The sequence below is a fragment of the Somniosus microcephalus genome, chromosome 31 (assembly GCF_052327205.1).
Source record: "Somniosus microcephalus isolate GS21.2 chromosome 31, FLI_Smic_1.0, whole genome shotgun sequence".
Classification (NCBI taxonomy): Eukaryota; Metazoa; Chordata; class Chondrichthyes; order Squaliformes; family Somniosidae; genus Somniosus; species Somniosus microcephalus.
The window spans coordinates 20,929,499-20,950,981 of NC_141017.1; positions in this window are offsets into that span (position 1 = coordinate 20,929,499).

Below are 21,483 nucleotides of genomic sequence, written 5' to 3' on the forward strand. Positions count from 1 at the left end.
TGATATTCTTTAGCCATTGTGTTTTATACAGCTTTCCGTGCCTTTTGCATTAAATCAATCATTCAGATATAGTGAAACGTTCCTTTAATGTTGGGTCTGAGCTGTTTGAGGTGTCAAACGTTTACATTAACTCATCCTGTGTGGCTTACCCTCATCACAGCCCAAAATTGTTCATTCACTCCCAAAGTTGACAAAAGGCGGCAGAAAACCACTTGGTTCGGTTCTTGAGTTCTGTCGTCTTCTGCATTTCAAAACTTCAAAAGTTTGACTTCTCCCTTTTAACCTCAGAAAAGTCATCGGGCTCGATTTTGCCAGGCCCGAGGAGGCGGGATTGGAGATGTGTGAGGAGTTAAAATCGCAAAAAATGGCGGGTGGCTCTGATCCCGCCTCCGAGCAATTTTCCCAGAATCGGGGTTTCAGACCCCGTTTCCATCCTGCCTCCAAGAGGTGGGATAGCCCCTTAAGGCCCTTAACAACCAGTTAATTGCCTCTATAATCCCATTTTGAGAGGCCTTTCTGATTTTAACACATTTTAACACGTCTCCTCTGGAACACGCCAGGTAATCCTGGCGGCCTCACAAGTGGATTGCTTACTAACAGCTGCAGCTCCACCATTAAAAAGGAGTTTTCACCAATGATCATTTGCAGGTGGCAGAACTTTGTTGTCTCAGGTCTGGGGGAGTTTTAGCAGGCCTACTCATTGTTGTGGAGGTTTCGAGCCTGACACCCATCTCCAGTGTGACCTGCTGGGAAACCCCTCTCCCCACCTTGACTGAGCACTTCCTCAACTAAGGCATATACCAGAAGCATAGGAACCGTTAATTTCCTTTCCTCCTGGACATCAGATTCAGACGAAGACCAGCCGTGGCAGCAGCAGACCCATGAACAACAACAGCACCAACTGCAGGAGCAACAGCTCACCCACCTGAAGCTGCACAGGCCAAAAGGCACCAGCGCGCAACCACATTGCTGCCCGTGATGCAAGGGACGCACTCATGTTGGCCAGATTTGCTTAGCCTGCACAATCAAACACTTTTGCCTCGCACCTTCTTACCAGAGCACTGAAAATGGACAAGAACCTGCGGATTCCTATCACTCTGACCACCATACTGACAATTGCAAGTCGCTCTAAGCCCTCAATGTGGAAGTCCCATTTGCGAAATGACACAGACCACAACTTCAACATTTTGCCATCAGAATTTTTTTATCACAACAAGCAACTGGTGGCATTTCAAAAATAAACACAACATAACACCCAAGTGACTACCCTTGTGACTACTTGTGCATTATCTTCCTCTTAAGCATGCTCCTACGTGGTGCTTCCCCTGTGGCTTCAGCAGATGTGGAGGCCCCTTGCTCACTTTCTTGCTGCTCCTGTCTCGACACCTTTGGCGGGCGTCCTCTGGGGTTGCGAGCCTGTGAGTCTGCTGCTCCTGCAGCTGTGCAGGGGATGAGACGCCCATCTCAGTTGGGTGAGGACTCTGGTGGGGCTCTGACCGAGGGCTTTGCGGTGGCATGGTCGTGTGAGCGCTTGGAGAGGAGCCCCCACTTCCTTGTTGTCTGCCACCAACATCCCTCTCATGGGTCAGCCCCACTTCAGAGCTAGCAAGTGGCTTGACAGCACCTTGCTGCACTTCTGGGGGGCCATGAGGACCCGTTTCTGCACTGGAAGTCCTACTCCAGAGGACTTCCATGAAGGTCTGGTTTCTATGCTCAATAGCTAACCATCGCTCCTCAAGAGATGCCAGTCTATTCTGAACAATGACCATGTTTTCAACACTCTGGCGACTTAGCTCCTCCATGGCCGTAGCCATCCTCTCCTCTACCGTAGCCAGCCTTACCACGGAGGTAGCCAGCCTTTCCGGGATGATGCGTTCATGCGCCAAAGCCTCCACAAAGGCTCTGCTCATGTTCGCGATGGACTCCTCCATTCGCTCCACACTCGCAGTGACCCTGGAGACAAAACCTGCCAGAGACTCCTGCACCTGTTTCTGGAGTTCCAGCACCGCTCTCCTTCTGGATGGACTCAGAGGCACAGGGTCGACATGCAGCTAAGCCAAGCTGGCAGAGTCCTGCACCCTCCGACGAGGACTCTGCACTGCTGTCCCTGTCTCCACCATCTGCTGATGCTCACTTGTGAGCTGTGATACACCAGGTGACAACACTACTCTATCGCACGAAGGTTCCACCGAGGTGTGAATGTCTGCGCTGGTGCTGGGTGCGCTGAATTCTGCTGACGCTGCGCATTCAGATGTTGCAGCTTCCTCTGAGGAGTCTTGAAGTTCAGGCTGTTCCTCCTGGGCAGTGGGGACAGGGGCTGTTGATGGTGCTTTGGGGGAGTAAAGGAAGAATTAGAGATGTGGGGTCAAGGTTACATGAACATTGAATTGTGCAGATGATTATAAGTCAATCTATTAGAGCATCAGAATCATTATCAGTCACTCATGCAATGTCAATGAGAGAGATGCCAAACTATTCTGTCACCAGCTGTGATGCGCCCATCTGTCTGTCCCCCACTTGCGAATTGTCCTCAACACCAGCGATTTCCAGGGCCGCCTCCTCCGAGGTGGTGAGCTGGGCTACTGAGGGTGGCCCTCCTCCTGTCATGGCTCTTTCCCTCTTATTGTGGGCTCTCATTTCCTGCAATGAGGGAGACAAGCGGAGTTTGAGTGAGAATGAAGGAGTGAGTGTAGAGAATCCATAGCATAGATGCACGGTGGCATAGTGGTTAGCACTGTTGCCTCACAGCGCCAGGGACCCGGGTTCGAATCCGGCCTCGGGTGACTGTCTGTGTGGAGTTTGCACATTCTCCCTGTGTTTGCGTGGGTTTCCTCCGGGTGCTCCGGTTTCCTCCCACAGTCCAAAGATGTGCGGGTTAGGATGATTGGCTATGATAAATTGACCCTTACTGTTCATGGGGTTACGGGGATAGGGTGGGATATGTGTTGGTGTAGGGGTTACGGGGATCGGGTGGGATATGTGTCGGTGCAGGCTCGATGGGCCGCAATGGCCTCTATCTGCACTGTGGGGTTTCTGTGATTCTGTGATGCTTAGAAGGAGACAAAGGGCCCTCCCTGTGTGTTGTAAGTTGTTGTCATTGCATCACAGTGATAGGGAGTGTGAGGACTGCATGGTCGAATAGTTAAGTGAATATGACCATAGAGAGAGAGGGAATGGGTAAGGGTGCAGGGATGTAAGTGTCAAGCGGGATGTGGAGGAAGAGGTTGGCTGAGGAGAGGCGATGGGGATGAGATTGATGGTGATGGGAAAGTCATATTTACTTTTCCTGTGCGGAGAAGGTCATGAAACCTCTTCCTGCACTGCAGCCAGGTTTTGCAGCTCATAGAGATGGAGTTGACCTCCTGGGCCACTTGCAGCCACACAGCTTTAGTCTGCTGGGGAGGCTTTTTCCTCCCTGAGGAAGGGAAGAGCACCTCCTTATTTGGCCTTGCTCCCTCCACCAGAGCTTGGAGGGAGGCCTCATCGAACCTTGGAGCACACTTTGACCTACTGGTGGACATAGTTGCTGAACGAAGCGATCACAACAATGGCCATAAAGTTTGCAGTCTCCAGAAGAAGCAAGGCTGCTTGCAGGTCTTAAATCCAGCAGCATTGATGACGTCATCGGAGGCGACTTTCTGGATGATAAGACTCATTGGGCCAGGGGTTCCCACATGCTGGAAATCAAGGGCCCAATTAGGGCAAAATCGCACTTTTTTCCCACTGCACATCGGAGTCGGGGTCCTGACATGAAAACCACCTGACACGCCCCATCCCGCCCCCAATGGCAAAATCGAGCCCATCATGTCTGCAAAACTAAGGGGGTTTGTTTATCTCTGTTGCCTATGACTACCCCCTGCAGTCACAACCATGCTTCCTGCCCTATCAGTAAAAGACTGCTTGTCACATTCATCAACTTTATTTCACTTTGTAAAACCTTTTAGCCTGGCAAAGGATTTCAAGAAATATTAAAAATTAAGGGTCTGTCTACACTTGTCAGGTCAGGTCAGGTACTTGGCACCCTCAGCATCTCCAGGTTCTCCTCCAGTAACAAGTAAGTGATACTTCTATCATTTTGTGTTCAAAATTATGAAGGGTTTTGATAGAGTAAATAAGGAGAAACTTGTTTCCTCTGGCTGGGTGGGTCAGTAACCAGAGGACACAGATTTAAGATAATTGGCAAACAGACCACAGGGGGAGATGAGAGATTTTTTTATGCGGCGCGTCGTTGTGATCTGGAACGCGCTGCCCGAAAGCAGATTCAATAGTAACTTTCCAAAGGGAACTGGATGAAAAGCTGAAGGGGATAAATTTTGAGGGTTGTGGGGAAAGAGCAGTGGGGGGAAGTGGGACTAAACGGAGAGCTCTTTCAAAGAGCCGGCACAAGGCACGACGGGCCGAGTGGTCTCCTTCTGTGCAGTGTGAATCTGTGATTCGAAGTATCGCCTCCAGTCAAGTCATGTTGTGGTCTTGCCCATTTTCACAGGCAAACATCACCAGTTATATCGATGGGCTCTGGCCATGCGGGCGCTGGTTTTGAAGTTTCTGTATTTAAAATCCACTTTGCATAGCCTGATTTGTTAGAAGGCAGCAAGCACAAAACTACTAATCATTTCCTGCTCACGGTTCCTGTGTGGGAGATAACTGAGCAGATTGAATGATCTCCTCTGCCAGGGAACTCATTTTACTCTCAGATAAGAGATCGGTAATCTTGCCTTCCTCTAGACCAGTAACGATAAGCTGCGCAGTTTCCTCTCCACCCAGACAGGACTTGAGCTTCTTTAGCTATCTCTGCTACATAATCTACTTCTCTACACGAAACCACCACCATATCAGCCTATAACTGCTTAAAGAAAGAAAGTCTTGCAATGATATAAAGCCTTTCGCAAGCTCAGGACGTCCCAAAGTGTTTTACATCAATGAAGTACTTTTTGAAGTGTAGTCACTGTTGTAATGTAGGAAACACGGCAGCCAAACCGCACACAGCAAGCTCCTGCAAACAGCAATGTGATAATGACCAGATTATCTGCTTTAGTGATGTTGGTCGAGGGACCAGCGTGAGTACAGTTTGCCACGGAGTGCAGCTTGGAACAGAGTGTTACGCTGCGAGTTTGGTGAGTGAGGGAGTAAGGGGAGGGAGGTGTTCCTTTCTTTTTCTATCTTTGTCAGCTTCCAGGAGAGCAGGAGCTAAAAAGCTACACAAGAGGGGACAGAGAACCAGAGGGAGTTCGGCTCTGTGACACCCCCCAATCGCATCTGGAGAAAAATAAAAGGTGACATCACAGGGAAAAGGGTAAGTGATTGGTTGGTGAGTATTTTGCTCACTTCCCTTATCTTTTAAAGCCCAAGAAATATATTAGTAATTGTAAGGTTTCATTAGTAAAGGAAACTCTCAATTTATCGACACCTAAATAACCGGAAATCTCTGTTAACCGGCAAAATTCAGGAGTAGGTTCAGGTAAGTTTTATTTCATATTAGTGGCTGTTCCTGGATCTGTGGCCGTGTAACCGGGGTTCCTGCACCTGTTGCTGTGCAACAGGGACGCCTGGATCTGTGGCCGTGTACGGGGCTCTCGTACCTTTTAACTATACCTCTCTGTAATCCGGACTTTTTGATAAACCGGCACCACGCCGGTCCCGTCGGTGCCGGATAAAAAAGTGTTTCCTGTACTAGTTTACTAGCAGTAATGAATCTTATTAGGTGTAGTAGGGTTTCTTAATTATTAATTAATAAAAATAAATTAATTAAGACTCAATAAAGATGGCAGGGCAGGTGATGTGTTGCGACTGCAGTATGTGGGAGCTCCTGGATGCCAGTGTGAACCAGGATGAACACTTCTGCGGTAAGTGTCTGCGGCTTGAGTTGCTTTGGCTCAGAGTTGATGAGCTGGAGGCCGAACTGTGAACTCTGCGATGCATCAGGGAGGGGGAAAGTTACCTGGACACTTTATTCCAGGAGGCAGTCACACCCCTTAGGATAGGGTCTTCTGATCTGGTCAGTGGTCAGGGACAGGAGGATGTGACTGCGAGTGAGGCAGGTATGGGGACCCAGGAGGTGGAGAAGCCTCAGCCTTTGCAATTGCCCAACAGGTTTGAGGTTTTTGCGGCCTGCATGGATGAAAGCGGTGGCTGCAGGGTGGATGAGCAAACTGACCATGGCACCGAGGTACAGGAAGCCATTCAAGCAGGGGGATGGTAATTGGGGACAGCATAGTCAGGGGGACAGATACAGTTCTCTGCGGCCAAGAGCGAGAGTCCAGACGGCTGTGTTGCCTGCCCGGTGCCAGGGTTCAGGACATCTGCTCTGGGCTGGAGAGCAACTTGCAGTGGGAGGGGGAGGAGCCAGTGGTCGTGGTCCATGTAGGTACCAACGACATAGGTGGAACTAGGAAAGAGGTTCTGCTGAGAGAGTAGCTAGGTGCTAAATTAAAAAGTAGAACCTCAAGGGTAATAGTGTCTGCATTATTACCTGAGCCACAAGCAAATTGGCATCGGGTAAATAAAATTAGAGAGATGAATGCGTGGCTCAAAGGCTGGTGTGGGAGAAATGGGTTTCAATTCCTGGGGCACTGGCACCAGTACTGGGGAAAGTGGGATCTGTATCGTTGGGATGGTCTTCACCTGGACCATGCTGGGACCAGTGTTCTGGCGAGTCGTATAACTAGGGCAGTAGAGGGGGTTTTAAACTAAATAGTGGGGGCAAGGGATCAAATTTGGGAAGATGTGGTAAATCAAAGTGTAGAGACAAGGCAATAGAGAAAGGTATTAATATGAGAAATGATAAACAGACCGTGACAGGAAGGGATAGAGAGTACAAATCTAAGAGTAAATCAACAGATAAGGCTAGAGGTTACAAAAATAATAAAAGGACAAAACTAAAGGTGTAAAGTCTGTGGGTTGTGCAGTTAATAAATACACAGACTTCAGAAGTAACAAACAAACAGGAATTACTATTCGAAGGTCAGGGCGAATCTGCCCCAGCAATCCTGCCACAACACTTATATACTGGTGTGGTCACTATCGGTACTACAGTATACAGAAGCCAAACAAATAGTGCCACACCTAAAGTAGTTCTCTTAAAGGTGAATGGTTACATTCAATAGTTCCCTTAAAGGTAGACGGGTACATACACTACAATCCTCCCTTTTTAGCTTATTACTTACAGAGTCCCTGTTAAACATACATATCTTCAACTTCCTATAAAACAAATTACAGATATAATCTCGGTGGAGTCAATGTCATATAAAACAATTTACAGATATAATCTCGGTGGGAACAGTTCACAGGTTCAGTCTCTGATCTTGACTCGTTCCGAACAACATTTCTTTGGTGTAGCCGGTTCACCTGGCTAGCGTGACTCCTCCATAGCCTTTTTCTTGACGTAACAGCTTGAACTTTCGTCCTGTTGAACCAGCAGTGCGGACTTTTACAACCAACTGGCTGTCTTGACATTTTCCAGTTTTTCAACTAATTTAGCTCCTTTCGTAGTGTCCCGCCTGAGATGGTAGAAGTGCTAATATTTTAGACAGTTATTATCTTCTGCTTCTTCTTTTTCTTTTCTGCCTTTTTGAAACTCTCGGAGCTCCTTTCTCGGCTGCCAGCTGTAGCGCCACCAACTCTCTATGTTCCTTAGACCTTAAGTGCTTCATCCGGATTTCAGCACTTCGGGAGTTTTCATCACAAGCTGGGCAGACCACATCCTCGTAATATTCAGTGTCACTCAACAGGTCATGGTAATATTCGGGTTCGTCCTGAGTTAGGCCAGCGAGAGAGCCTTCTTCTTCCTCCTCACCCGTCTGGACGTTAGCTGACGGTGGTTCCTTCCCTAGACATCTTTCTTGAAAAGACTTCTTCATGCATTCATATTCATCCCGCTCTTCCTGGGTTATCTGCCATTCCTTCACGACGGACCTCATTTGTGAGTTCAATACCTTCCCTTCCATCGGGAATTGCGTTATCAGGCTATTTAATCCTTCTACTGAAGTAACGGTTTCCACATTCTTCTGTTCACCTTGACTTTAATCAACGTACTTTTGGCATCCTTGTAAAATTTGTGTTGCCACCTCAGCTATCTCCGTGACTTTTGAGAGCTCCGAACTCGTTCCCCCTGAAGATTGAAGCTCGTGTTCAGATTGTTCCCCTTGCAGAGTCTTGTCCTTCAGCATATGAAGGAGTTGGCTGACCGTTAACTCTTCCCTGGGAACACGGTGGATCAGAGTCTTCTCCATTTCATCCACCTTTTCCTCCAATACTTCCACCTTCTGTTCCTCTTGAACTTTGGCTTTCAGCGCTCGGAAAAGTTGCGCCCTGATGCTCTCTAGTTCATGTTCAGGGACCATTCTTACAGTCTCTGAGTTTCTTACAGTTTCCTTTTCTTCCACTGAAAGGATTCCCAGTTGAATCTGTTCTTCAAGTTGTTGAACCTCGGTCATTGCCGCCTCATATTTGTCTTGGGTGTCCTTCAATGTTTTTATGAGTTCTTGGACATCCTGTCTTTCATGCTCTGCCATGTTTTTCACCTCTCATTTCTCATCTATGGATGGAACTTCTACCGATGAGTCTGTCTTGGCCTTGAGCTCATCAAGAATTTCCTGCAGCCTTTGGACTTCTTGCTCATGTTCAACCTTTAGTTGTTCATATGCTTCTACTGAAACTAGCTTTTCGGAGGTTGCCGAGTTAACCCCCTCCAGAATTGTAGCCTGGGCCTGTTCATACTGTTCTTTCAACTTCTCACACTCTGCTTGTAAGGAGTCGTAGAGAAGAACTGGAATAAAATCCTGGCTTCCTGAAGATTCCTCTTCCTTTGGTTCGTTCTGTAAATATTCTAGTTCCTGAACAGCATCAGGGGAATGTGATTGGTATTTGGCCACGATGGCTCTATGGTCGCTCTCTGCTTGAGCTAACTGTCTCTGTTGTCTTTCCAGGTTCTCCCATTCGGTGTCCCAGAACTTTTCCATATTTTTCATCTCTTGTACGAGACGGTCACGCAACTGTTCTAATTGTTGTCGTACTTTGACATAAGTTTGCGTCTGAGCTCGGTGTTCTTCCGTTGTGGATGAATCCTTTGCTTGAACAGGCTCAGAATTCTCTGTCAACCTGGAGTTCTGCTCTGCCGCTTTATTCTTCTTGGTACCATAAGTCCTTCTGCATGTCTTCGTTTTCTTCCCCATCGTCGGCAAGTCCCTTTTAGCCTTGTCTTCCATATTCGAATTGGTCTTATCATCATCCATTTCAGAATCTGAGCTAATAGCTTGCACCGAGTCCTCCCTCATTATGGCTTTTAGGTAATGCCATTCCATGTCTATTTTCTTAATCCACTCCCATCCTAGAAGTGGTGGTCCTCCCTCAGGTAATACGTACAAGTTAATTCTTGGGTGTTCTTTACCCCTATCTCTCACCTTGACTCTTATTTTCCCCACGGGGTATACGTTATGCCCCGTGTATGTCTGTAATACGAACTTGGTATTTCTTAAAGGTATGTGAGAGAATAGCCGGTGGTAGTCCCTTCGGTTGATGACTGATAGAGCTGATCCAGTGTCCAGCTCCATTCTTACTTGGACTCCAGCTATTTTTAGTATGACCCAGATGGTCTGTAGATCCGTTCCTTTACCCACATTGTGGATTCTCAGACTACCCAGCTCCTGGTTGTTTGGGTCTGAATCTGAATTCTGTTCGTCTGAACTCTTCTCAGCCACCTTGTGTACCTTGTTGTACTTTTCTTGTGGTGGCTTCCTTTGATTGTTGGTCTTTTTCCCGGACCGGCATACCTTCGCGATGTGACCCAGTTTGCCACATTTCCTACACTCTTGGTTCTTAAACCAGCATTGATTCTGGTCATGCGTTGTCTTCCCACAACGGTAGCATTTTGTTGTGCTTGAAGTAATGTGGTCCACCCCGAGTGCCGCCGCCTTTAGTTGCATTTCCGCCGTTCCTTTCGCTGCGGCTTCGTGCGATGCAGCTATAAGGACAGCCCTGTCCAGTGTGAGGTCGTTCTCTTCCAGTAGTCGCTTCTGCGTCCCTTCTTTGGACAATCCGCATACGAACTTGTCCCGCAGTGCTTCTGTCAGATTCCCTCCGAACTGGCAGTATTTCGCTAGCCTACGCAGTTCGACCAAGTACTCTGCATTGCTTTCGTCTTTCCTCTGCGTTCTTGCGTAGAATTTGAATCGTTCAGCCAGCATCAACGGTGTGGGGTTCAAGTGGTCCTTCAGCACAGCCACAATCTCTTCGAAGGTCTGATCCGCTGGTTTATCTGGTGCTATTAGATGCTTCAAGAGCCCGTATGTTTTTGCCCCCATCGAGTTTAGCAATGTTATCGCCTTGTCGTCTTCCTCTATTTTGTTGGCTTCGCAATAGATCTCTATGTGTTCCACGTACGTGGCCCAGTCTTCTATTTCAGAATTAAAGTCGTTAATATTCCCTCGCTTAGGCATCTTTCTTCCCTTGGGAGCAGCACCAGTATTTCTTTAAGTATTCTTATTTATTTGTTTATTTCTAAGATGGCGGTTTCCCCGCGAAATCGGCGGTTTCCCGCTCTTTCCTTCTCTCCCCGCCCACTTCAATGGCGGTATGCCAGTTAAGATGGCGGTTTTCCCACGAAAATGGCGGTTTCCCGCTCTTCCTTTCTCTCCCCGCCCCCTTCAATGGCGGTTTCCCGCTTCTGTCGTCTCCTCCGCCTAATGGTGGCTTCCCGCGTTTCTTCCTGGTGGAAGGGGTACGCTTTCCCCACAGCGGACAGGTTCAGCCGCTGGGCTGGCTCTCGCACAGCTCCCCTTACTCGGCTCTGTCTTTTCCTCCCGCCCGCACGGCTCTACCGGCGCTGGGTACACCCCGTTAACGGAGGACAGTTCAGCTGCTGGACTGGCTCTCGCGCAGCCTCTCTCTCCGTACCCGGCTCTGTCGCTCTCTCTCCCGCACGTTCGGTTCTACCGGCCCTGGGTGCCCCGTTGGTGAAGAACAGTTCAGCCGCTGGACTGGCTCTCGCACAGTCTCTCTCCCCTTGCTCGGCTCTGTCTCTCCCTCTCCCGCACGTTCGGTTCTACCGGCTCTGGTTACCCCGTTGGTGGAGGACAGCTCAGCCGCTGGACTGGCTCTCGCGCAGTCTCTCTCCCCTTGCTCGGCTCTGTCTCTCTCTCCCACCCGCACGGTTCCTGTTCGCCTCCCAGCCCTCTCGCAGACCGGTGTTTCCCTTCCCCGGCTGCGGCTGGGTTTCTCTTCCCGCGCCTACTCCCAGTCTCAGCGCTTCGTGGCTGCGGTCGCTGCCCGGCTTTTCCCGCCGACCGAGGTCCGACTGTCTCACGACGCCGTTGGACCCGACTTTCTGACCGGCTCCGTTCCCCTCGACCGTGGTCGAGTGCACAGCCCTTATCCTCCGAATATTCTCTGCACCTTCCCCTACTCACAGTCTCCGCGGCCGCCTTGTTCCCTGCTGATCGGCTCACTCCGTACCGTGGTAGAAGGGTAGTCAGTGCCTGTTGCAGATGGAAGCTTTTGTTGCTAAAGTCTTCCTCCTTCCTCCTGCTGCAGCCTCGTGTTTTCTTTCAGCAGCACGACGAGGGCGGTTGCCTCTCTTCTACGCTCTTCGTTGCTTTGGTAGTCTTGCCGCAGGGTACGATCGGACTCGTCGCCACTGTAAAGTCTGTGGGTTGTGCAGTTAATAAATACACAGACTTCAGAAGTAACAAACAAACAGGTCTTTACTATTCGAAGGTCAGGGCAAATCTGCCCCAGCAATCCTGCCACAACACTTATATACTGGTGTGGTCACTATCGGTATTACAGTATACAGAAGCCAAACAAATAGTGCCACACCTAAAGTAGTTCTCTTAAAGGTGAACGGTTACATTCAATAGTTCCCTTAAAGGTAGACGGGTACATACACTACAAAAGGCTCTGCATCTGAATGAACGTAGCATTCGAAACAAAACAGATGAACTGATAGCGCAAATAGAAATAAATAAATATGATCTGATAGCCATTACAGAAACATGGCTGCAGGATGACATAGATTGGGACCTGAATATTGAAGGGCACATGACATTTAGGAAGGACAGGAAGGTGGGAAAAGGTGGAGGGGTGGCTCTGTTAATTAATGATGGTATTAGCACAATAGAGGGGGATGACCTAAGTTCAGGAAACCAGGATGTAGAAGCGGTTTGGGTAGAGATGAGAAATAATAAAGGCAAGAAGTCACTTGTGGGAGTGGTGTACAGGCCCCCTAACAGTAACCACATGGTAGGATGGGGTATAAAGGAAGAAATAATGGGAGCTTGTCAGAAGGGTACGGCAATAGTCATGGGAGATTTTAATCTGCATATAGACTGGAAAAATCAGATGGGCAAAGGTAGAATAGATGAGGAGTTCATGGAATGTTTTTGGGATAGTTTCTTACAACAGCACGTTCTGGAGCCAACCAGAGAGCAGGCTATACTAGACCTGGTATTGTGCAACGAGATAGGATTAATTAATGACCTCATAGTGAAGGCGCCCCTAGGTAGCAGCGATCATAATATGATTGAATTTTACATTCAGTTTGAGGGAGAGACGAGTGGGTCCAAGACTAGTATTTTAAACTTAAATAAGGGCAATTATGAGGGCATGAAAGCAGAGCTAGCTAAAGTGAACTGGCAAATTAGGTTAAGGGATTGGTCAATAGAGTTGCAGTGGCAGACATTTAAGGGGACATTTCAAAATACACAGAATATATACATTCCAACAAGAAAGGAAAATTCCAAGGGGAGGACCCACCATCCGTGGTTAACTAAAAAAGTTAAAGATAGTATTAAATTTAAAGAAAAAGTATATAATTGCGCAAAGATGGGTGGCAGGTCAGAAGATTGGACAGAATATAAAAAACAGCAAAGAATGACTAAAAGATTAATAAGGAGAGAAAAATTAGAGTACGAGAGAAAGCTAGCTAGAAATATAAAAACAAATAGTAAGAGTTTCTATAGATATTTAAAGAAGAAAAGGGTTAACAAAGTGAGCGTTGGTCCTATAAAAAGTGAGTCTGGGGAATTAATAATGGAAAATAAGGAGATGGCAGTTGAATTGAACAGGTATTTTGCATCGGTCTTCATTATAGAGGATTCAAGTAACATCCCAGAAATAGCTGTAAATCAGGGAATGGAAGGGAGGGAGGAACTCAAGAAAATTATAATCACCAGGGAAGTGGTACTGAGCAAATTGTTGGAGCTGCGGGCTGACAAGTCCCCAGTTCCTGATGGACTTCATCCTAGGATCTTAAAAGAAGTGGCTAGTGAGATAGTTTATGCGTTGGTTTTAATTTTCCAAAATTCCCTAGATTCGGGGAAGGTTCCATTAGATTGGAAAATAGTGAATGTAACTCCTTTATTCAAAAAGGGAGGGAAACAGAAAGCAGGAGACTACAGGCCAGTTAGCTTAACATCTGTCATAGGGAAGATGTTAGAAGCTATTATTAAAGACGTTATAGCAGGGCATTTAGAAAAGTTCAAAGTAATCAGGCAGAGTCAACATGGTTTTGTGCAAGGGAAATCATGTTTACCCAATTTATTGGAGTGCTTTGAGGAAGTAACATGTGCTGTGGATAAAGGGGAACCGGTAGATGTGCTGTACTTAGATTTCCAGAAGGCATTTGATAAGGTGCCACATCAAAGGTTATTGTGGAAAATAAAAGCTCATGGTGTAGGGGGTAACATATTGGCATGGATAGAAGATTGGCTAGCTAACAGGAAGCAGGGAGTAGGCATAAATGAGTCATTTTCTGATTGGCAAGATGTAACGAGTGGTGTGCCACAGGGATCAGTGCTGGGGCCTCAACCTTTTACAATTTATATAAATGACTTGGATGAAGGGGCCGAAGGTATGGTTGCTAAATTTGATGATGACACAAAGATAGGTAGGAAAGTAAATTGTGAAGAGGACATAAGGAGGCTACAAAGGGATATAGATAAGTTAAGTGAGTGGGCAAAGATCTGGCAAATGGAGTATAATGTGGGAAAATGTGAAGTTGTCCATTTTGGCAGGAAGAATAAAAAAGAAGCATATTATCTAACTGGTGAGAGATTGCAGAGCTCTGAGATGCAGAGGGATCTGGGTGTCCTAGTGCATGAATCGCAAAAGGTTACTATGCAGGTACAGCAAGTAATTAGGAAAGCTAATAGAATGTTATTGCTTATTGCAAGGGGAATTGAATACAAAAGTAGGGAGGTTATGCTTCAGTTATACAGGGCATTGGTGAGACCACATCTGGAGTACTGTGTACAGTATTGGTCTCCTTATTTAAGGAAGGATGTAAATGTGTTGGAAGCAGTTCAGAGAAGGTTTACTAGACTAATACCTGGAATGGGCGGGTTGTCTTATGAGGAAAGGTTGGACAGGCTAGGCTTGTATCCGCTGGAGTTTAGAAGAGTAAGAGGTGACTTGATTGAAACATGTAAGATCCTGAGGGGTCTGGACAGGGTGGATGTGGAGAGGATGTTGCCTCTTGTGGGAGAATCTAGAACTAGGGGTCGCTGTTTAAAAATAAGGGGTCACCCATTTAAGACAGAGATGAGGAGAAATTTTTTCTCACAGAGGGTCGTGAGTCTTTGGAACTCTCTTCCTCAGAGGGTGGTGGAAGCAGAGTCTTTGAATATTTTTGAGGCAGAGGTAGATAGATTCTTGGTAAACAAGGGGGTGAAAAGTTATCGGGGGCAGGCGGAAATGTGGAGTAATCAGATCAGCCATGATCTTATTGAATGGCGGAGCAGGCTCGAGGGGCCGAGTGGCCGACTCCTGCTCCTAGTTCGTATGTTCATATGACAACCATTGGCCAGGACACCGGGGAGAATTCCACCTGCTCTTTTTCGAAATAGTTCAATCGGGTGTTTCACCTAAGAGAGCAGACGGGGCCTCGGTTTAACATTGTATCTGAAGGACGGCATCTCCGACAGGGCAGCGCTCCCTCAGCACTGCCTTGGAGCATCAGGCTGCACTTATGCGTTTTAGTCTCCTGGAGTGGGACTTGAACCCACGACCTTCTGAGTCAGGGGCAAGAGTGCACTGAGCCACGGCTGACACTGCTTTACTGACAGCAGCACCAATGCACTCTGGCTGCTTCTGATACTCTTTGCGCCCATTCCAGGTTCTCTTGTTCAGCCGACCGGGATAGGTCATCCCATAATTCAGGCGCATGCTCTCACTATGGTTCTGCTTGCATTGCTGGGCGGCAGGCCCTGGGTCACTGCATTATCTGGGGATAAATATTTGATGCCTGAGACCTGAGGCTTGAGGCCTTCTGTGCTTCTGTTGAACGGAAAGCAGCAGAAAGCGATGAGGAACTACCTGTGGCACTGAAGGCTTGTGCACCAGGTATGAGAGTCTTATTAAGTCCCCTGATTCCATGCAGAGATTTTTAAAAGAGCACATCGTGCTATAATATGGTACTAATGTCAGCTGTGCTCCATTTTTCATTCAGTGGCCTTCAGGAATGGGAACAAAAGAAGCTCCCTTCAAGGGTATGGGGTTTTCAAAGATGTAAAAGCTTTTTCTTGACCTTGCCATCTCTCGTGGCCTCGCTACTCCCACCGTGTCAATCGCAGATAAGGCCATCTCTGATCACTTCCTCGCATCGCTCTCCACCCACATCCCCCTTCCCCCACCCAACCCTGCTTCCTTCTGTGTCCGCCCCTGGTAATAGCTCTCTCCCAACTCTCTTACAACTGCACTTACAAAATCCCAACTGTCCAGCCTTTGGCCCTCCATTCACTGCGACAGTTCTGCAGCTACCGATCTGCTCAACCACACCCTCACCACCACTTTTGATGCCCTACCTAGTCCCTATTAAAACTATTACTCTCATTGTAAGGGGTTTTCAGATCGCAGAGGTTTCTCTCTCCAGAGGCCTCTCTCTCTCTTGCACAGTAAAACCTTGAGTGGTTCGACCCACTCGCCCCTTAGGTTCTAGACACTGTACTTTGAGGCAGGAACTACAATGTAGAGAATACTCAATAGGCCAGGTTTAATGGAAACGAAATGAAATGTTATTGCATAGATAAAAACAAATCAAATGCAAGTCAATAAAAAGGTACATGGGAGGGAAAAACAAATTCATAATACATTACTAACTGAGATAGAGACAGGCATATTATACTTTACAAAAGTCATCATGAAATGGGGAAACACACGGAACATCGAGGGATAACAACTCATTGTTAATATTACCCCTTAAATACCCACCCCCTAAGCCTATCTAGATCAGATTGTGAGGGGCCAGAAACATGCTCACCAATCCAGTTGGAAAATATAGAGTTTTGAAACAGGTCTGCGTTTTGATCCTTTCAGGCGTCCTGTCTCCACGTGATCAGTGCTGCGGGCTGCGACACTCTCTCTTCTTCCTCGAGGTGGAGGTCATGGACAGGCTGGATGCTGGCAAGCCTGGACGTCGGCGGGGACGGAGACCACCTGTTTAACCATGGTTAAAGAGGTTTCTTCGCAGAGCCTAGCTGGCTTACCATTTTCAGATAGATTTCTTCTGTAGGGCTGCTGTCCTTTGTCTCGTCAACGGCCCGGAGTTTGTCGATGGTCTCCCGATGGTTACCCTGGGGCGGGACGCAGACTCGAATCACCTTCTTGGTCTCTGGATCGACGTTCCTCCGCGGCTCTCAAAAGGACAAGCAGGCTTACCAAAAGCTGCAAAAGCTCCAAGCTCAAAGGCGCTCCTCCTTGATGGCTACCCCGAGACTCCAAATATACTTCTCAAGAGAAGCCTTTATCTCCCGCCAAATCAAGGTTAGTCTTTGTTTAACTTTTGGCGGGCTTGTAGCATTAGCGGGGTAGTTATTATATTTAAACTGCTTTCGGGGTGGCCGGTGATGGCCATCTCTGGTCTGGAATGACCTTGTATTGTTTTGAATGTCTTCTTGATGTCTTTAATGGGTTTTTGATGCTCCCCTTATGAATATAAAACTGTTTCCCTTTGTCTGGGTAAACATTTAGATGGCCTTTATCGACAGGCCGATCTGACTGGATCTGCATCCAATCCTTATGTATGTGGTTCTGTCTGGTTTCGTTTTCTCCGAAACGGCCTTCCAAAACTTACTGTGGGCTGAATCTACAAAGGCTGTCTGGGGACCGCAGGAACCATTTTAAAGTGTCCCAAAAGGTTGGTCACGGGGTCTGGCGGCCATTTTATATGCCCTTTTTCCTGGGCTTCTTTTAAAACAGTCTTTAAAAATCAAGGCCTCTTCTGCCAATAGACCCTTATGTAATAATATTCAATTTTGCGAATCTTACACATTCACCCTGGCCATTCCCGCTGGTACGGCCCTCATCTTCGGTCCCTCAAGTCCAAGGGACGCAGACTTGAACGGATACGGCAGACAACTGGTTTAGTCATTTACCGCCAGATCTGGCTGGACCACATAAAGCATTATCTGCTGCTGAAACCCTCCTCCATGCCTTTGTTACCTCTAGACTTGACTATTCCAACGCACTCCTGGCTGGCCTCCCACATTCTACCCTACATAAACTTGTGGTCATCCAAAACTCTGCTGCCCGTGTCCTAACTCGCACCAAGTCCCGTTCACCCATCACCCCTGTGCTCACTGACCTAGATTGGCTCCCGGTTAAGCAGTGCCTCGATTTCAAAATTCTCATCCTTGTTTTCAAGTCCCTCAATGGCCTCGCCCCTCCCTGTCTCTGTAATCTCCTCCAGCCCCACAACCCCCCGAAATATCTGCGCTCCTCTAATTCTGCCCTCTTGAGCATCCCTGATTATAATCGCGCCACCTTTGGTGGCCGTGCCTTCTGTTGCCTCGGCCCTAAGCTCTGGAACTTCCTGCCTAAACCTCTCCACCTCGCTACCTCTCTTTCCTCCTTTAAGACGCTCCTTAAAACCGACCTCTTTGACCAAGCTTATGGTCACCTGCCCTAATTTATCCTTATGTGGCTCGGTGTCAAATATTTTGTCTTAAAATACTCCTGTGCAGCGCCTTGGGACGTTTTACTACATTAAAGGCGCTATATAAATACAAGTTGTTGTTTGTTTTTCTCAGTACATTTTAAGCCTACGGTTGCTGTTTTATTCCATATCTTCTATCTAATATTAAATGATGGAAAGCAATACTGGCACCCTGGCCGGATAAATAGTACTTTAATTAATCTCAAAGGGGTAATATTTCCACAGCCAAATTTGGATAGTTGCAACATTAGCAAGTCACCAATATATCAAATATTTGGATAAGTGGATTCTCCAGTCTAAGCAGGTCCACCACGGGGCTAAGAATTGTAATCGGCTGCTTTTTCTCACGCAAAGGGTAATAGAAATCTGGGACTCACTCCCCCTGAGTCTGTGGATGCTGGGGGACACTTGGAGCTTTCGAGACTGAGATTGATAGATGTTTGTTTGGTAAGGGGTATCAAGGGATAGGGTACAAAGTGATGTTTGCTTTAATTTTTGTTTGAGGTTCACCACCCCTTTAATGGGCTGCGCAGTGCATTCAAAATTCCACGCGTGCGTGTTTTTCTATTTGAAAGCCAGTGAGCTGGCTGAGCAGGAACTACAAGGGAACACTGGAGCAAAGGCGGGTAGATAAGAGCATCAGACGTAGGAGCAGGAGTCGGTCATTCGGCCCCTCGAGCCTGCTCCGCCATTCAATAAGATCATGGCTGATCTGATCTTGGCCTCAACTCCACTTCCCTGCCCGCTCCCCGTAACCCTTGATTCCCTTATCATTCAAAAATCTGTCTATCTCCACCTTAAATATATTCAATGACCCAGCCTCCACAGCTCTCTGGGGAAGAGAATTCCAAAGATTCACGACCCTCTGAGAGAAGAAATTCCTCCTCATTTCCGATTTAAATGGGTGTCCCCTTACTCTGAAATTATGCCCCCGAGTTCTAGGTTCTAAATGGAGTTGAGGAACAGATCAGCCGTGATCTAATTGAATGGCGGAGCAGGCCCGAGGGGCTGAATGGCCTACTCCAGTTTCTAAGTGTAGTGATGTTTTAAATGCATTCGTAAAGGTTTCCTCCTCTGTATTTGTGATTAACATAGAAACATAGAAGATAGGAGCAGGAGTAGGCCATTCGGCCCCTCGAGCCTGCTCCGCCATTCAATGCGATCATGGCTGATCATCCAAATTCAGTACCCTGTCCCTGCTTTCTCCCCATACCCCTTGATCCCTTTAGCCTTAAGAAATATATCCAACTCCTTCTTGAATATATTTAATGAATTGGCCTCTGCTGCCTTCTGTGGTAGAGAATTCCACAGGTTCACCACTCTCTGGGTGAAGAAATTCCTCCTCATTTCTGTCCTAAATGGCTTACCCCTTATCATTAGACTGTGACCCCTGGTTCTGGTCTCCCTGACATCGGGAACATCCTTCCTGCATCTAGTCTGTCCAGTCCTGTCAGAATTTTATAAGTTTCAATGAGATCCCCTCTCATTCTTCTAAACTCCAGCGAGTACAAGCCCAATCGACCCAATCTCTCCTCATACGTCATTCCTGCCATCCCAGGTATCAGCCTGGTGAATCTTCGCTGCACTCCTTCCATGGCAAGAACATCCTTCCTCAGATAAGGCGACCAAAACTGCACACAATACTCAAAGACGTGGTCTCACCAAGGCCCTGTACAACTGCAGCAAGACATCCTTGTTCCTGTACTCGAACCCTCTCGCTACAAAGGCTAACATACCATTTGCCTTCTTAACCGCCTGCTGCACCTGCATGCTTACCTTCAGCGACTGGTGCACAAGGACACCCAGGTCTCGTTGCACTTCCCCTTCTCCCAATCTATTGCCATTCAGATAATAATCTGCCTTCCTGTTTTTGCCACCAAAGTGGATAACCTCACATTTATCCACATTATATTGCATCTGCCATGTTTCTGCCCAATCATTAAATGCATAAAGCAGGTGACAATATTGTGTTTCATTTCACTGAAACATATCAAATTCTGACAGTGCTTGGCAGGGTAGATGTGGGGAGGCTGTTTCCCCTGGCTGGAGAATCTAGAACGAGGGGACACAGTCTCGGGATAAAGATGTCGGCCATTTAGGACTGAGGTGAGGAGAAATTTCTTCACTCAGAGGGTTGTGAATCTTTGGAATTCTCTACCCCAGAGGGCTGTGGATGCTGAGTGAACGGGTTGGATTTTACCAGCCCTGAGGAGGCGGGTTTGGAGGTGGGACTGCTGGGAAAATGGGGAAAATTGGGAGCGGGTCCCAACCCCGCTTCCAACCCGCCTCCGAACCATCTTCCCCGGAGGCGGGTCCCCGACTCGCGCAGAGACCCGTCTCCTCGTGGCGGGAAGGAGATTAGGACCAATTAACTGCCTATTAACAGGTAGTTAACAGGCAGTTAAGAGGCTTTTCCCCATTTTATGCCTGCTGATGCGGGCTTCCCGACGTCGGCAAACCCCGCCAGGGTCAGCGAGGCGAGCAGTGGGTCTGCGGGGGGGAGCGGGGGGGCGGAGAGAGGGGTCGATATGTCAGCTGTAGAGGTGAGTGATGGGTGCAAGTGTGAACAGGTAAGTATGAGAGGTGAGTGCAAAGTGTTGGGAAAAGTTTCCTTACCTTTGCTTCTTTCTGCAGGCTTCAACCGTTGAGGATCCGGAGGTGCCTCATCTCAACGGCAGAGATGACAGAATGGCTCCTGCCTTCTCAGATGCAGCAACCATCTGCTTTCTGCTGAGGCAAGAGGCCTTGGTGAGCCTGTGTGCAAGGGCTCACCTTAGAACAGAGATTGTCAGTGTTTGACAGCTCCTCAAAGATGTCAAATGCAGACAATTCATCTGTCAAAATTTTTTCGACAGATGAAGGGTCATACGCTGACGTCATCTGTCACCAGCTTTCCCTTAATTGGCCGGTAAGGGCGGGATTAACGAGGCCAATCAAGGGAAAATAGCGTGGGTTGGTTAGACGTCGCTGGGGACGAGACTGAAACCCTGAAACCAGAAGTCCCACCTCCAGCACAGCTCCATTGAGAAAATCCAGCCCGTTGAGTATATTCAAGGCTGAGATCGATAGATTTTTGGACTCTAGGGGAATCAAGGGATATGGAGATCGGGCGGGAAAGTGGAGTTGAGGTCGAAGATCAGCCATGATCTTATTGAATGGCGGAGCAGGCTCGAGGGGCCGTATGGCTGACTCCTGCTCCTAATTCTTATATTCTTACATTTCAGATCTGAGAAAAACATAATAAGCGAGTCAGCAGTTGCTTGAATATTATTCAGACTTGTATTTATTTCTCATCACTTCACAGTTAAAACCAAACCCGCGCAAGCAATGAAAGTGAACAGCGAGAATTTCTAAACAGCAGAATCCGCAGGGAATATTTTACAAGTTAATGTCCCAGGAGCAGTGCCCTATGAAATAAGAGCATATAGTAAAAGTAATCAAAACTCACGCAGAGCAGCGATATTCCTGCCACAAACTCCCGGTGTTAGGGGTTCGTGCAGCGGGAAGCTATGTCTGGAATTCAGTGGGGGTCATTTTGACTTTGTGCGATTGTGTAAAAT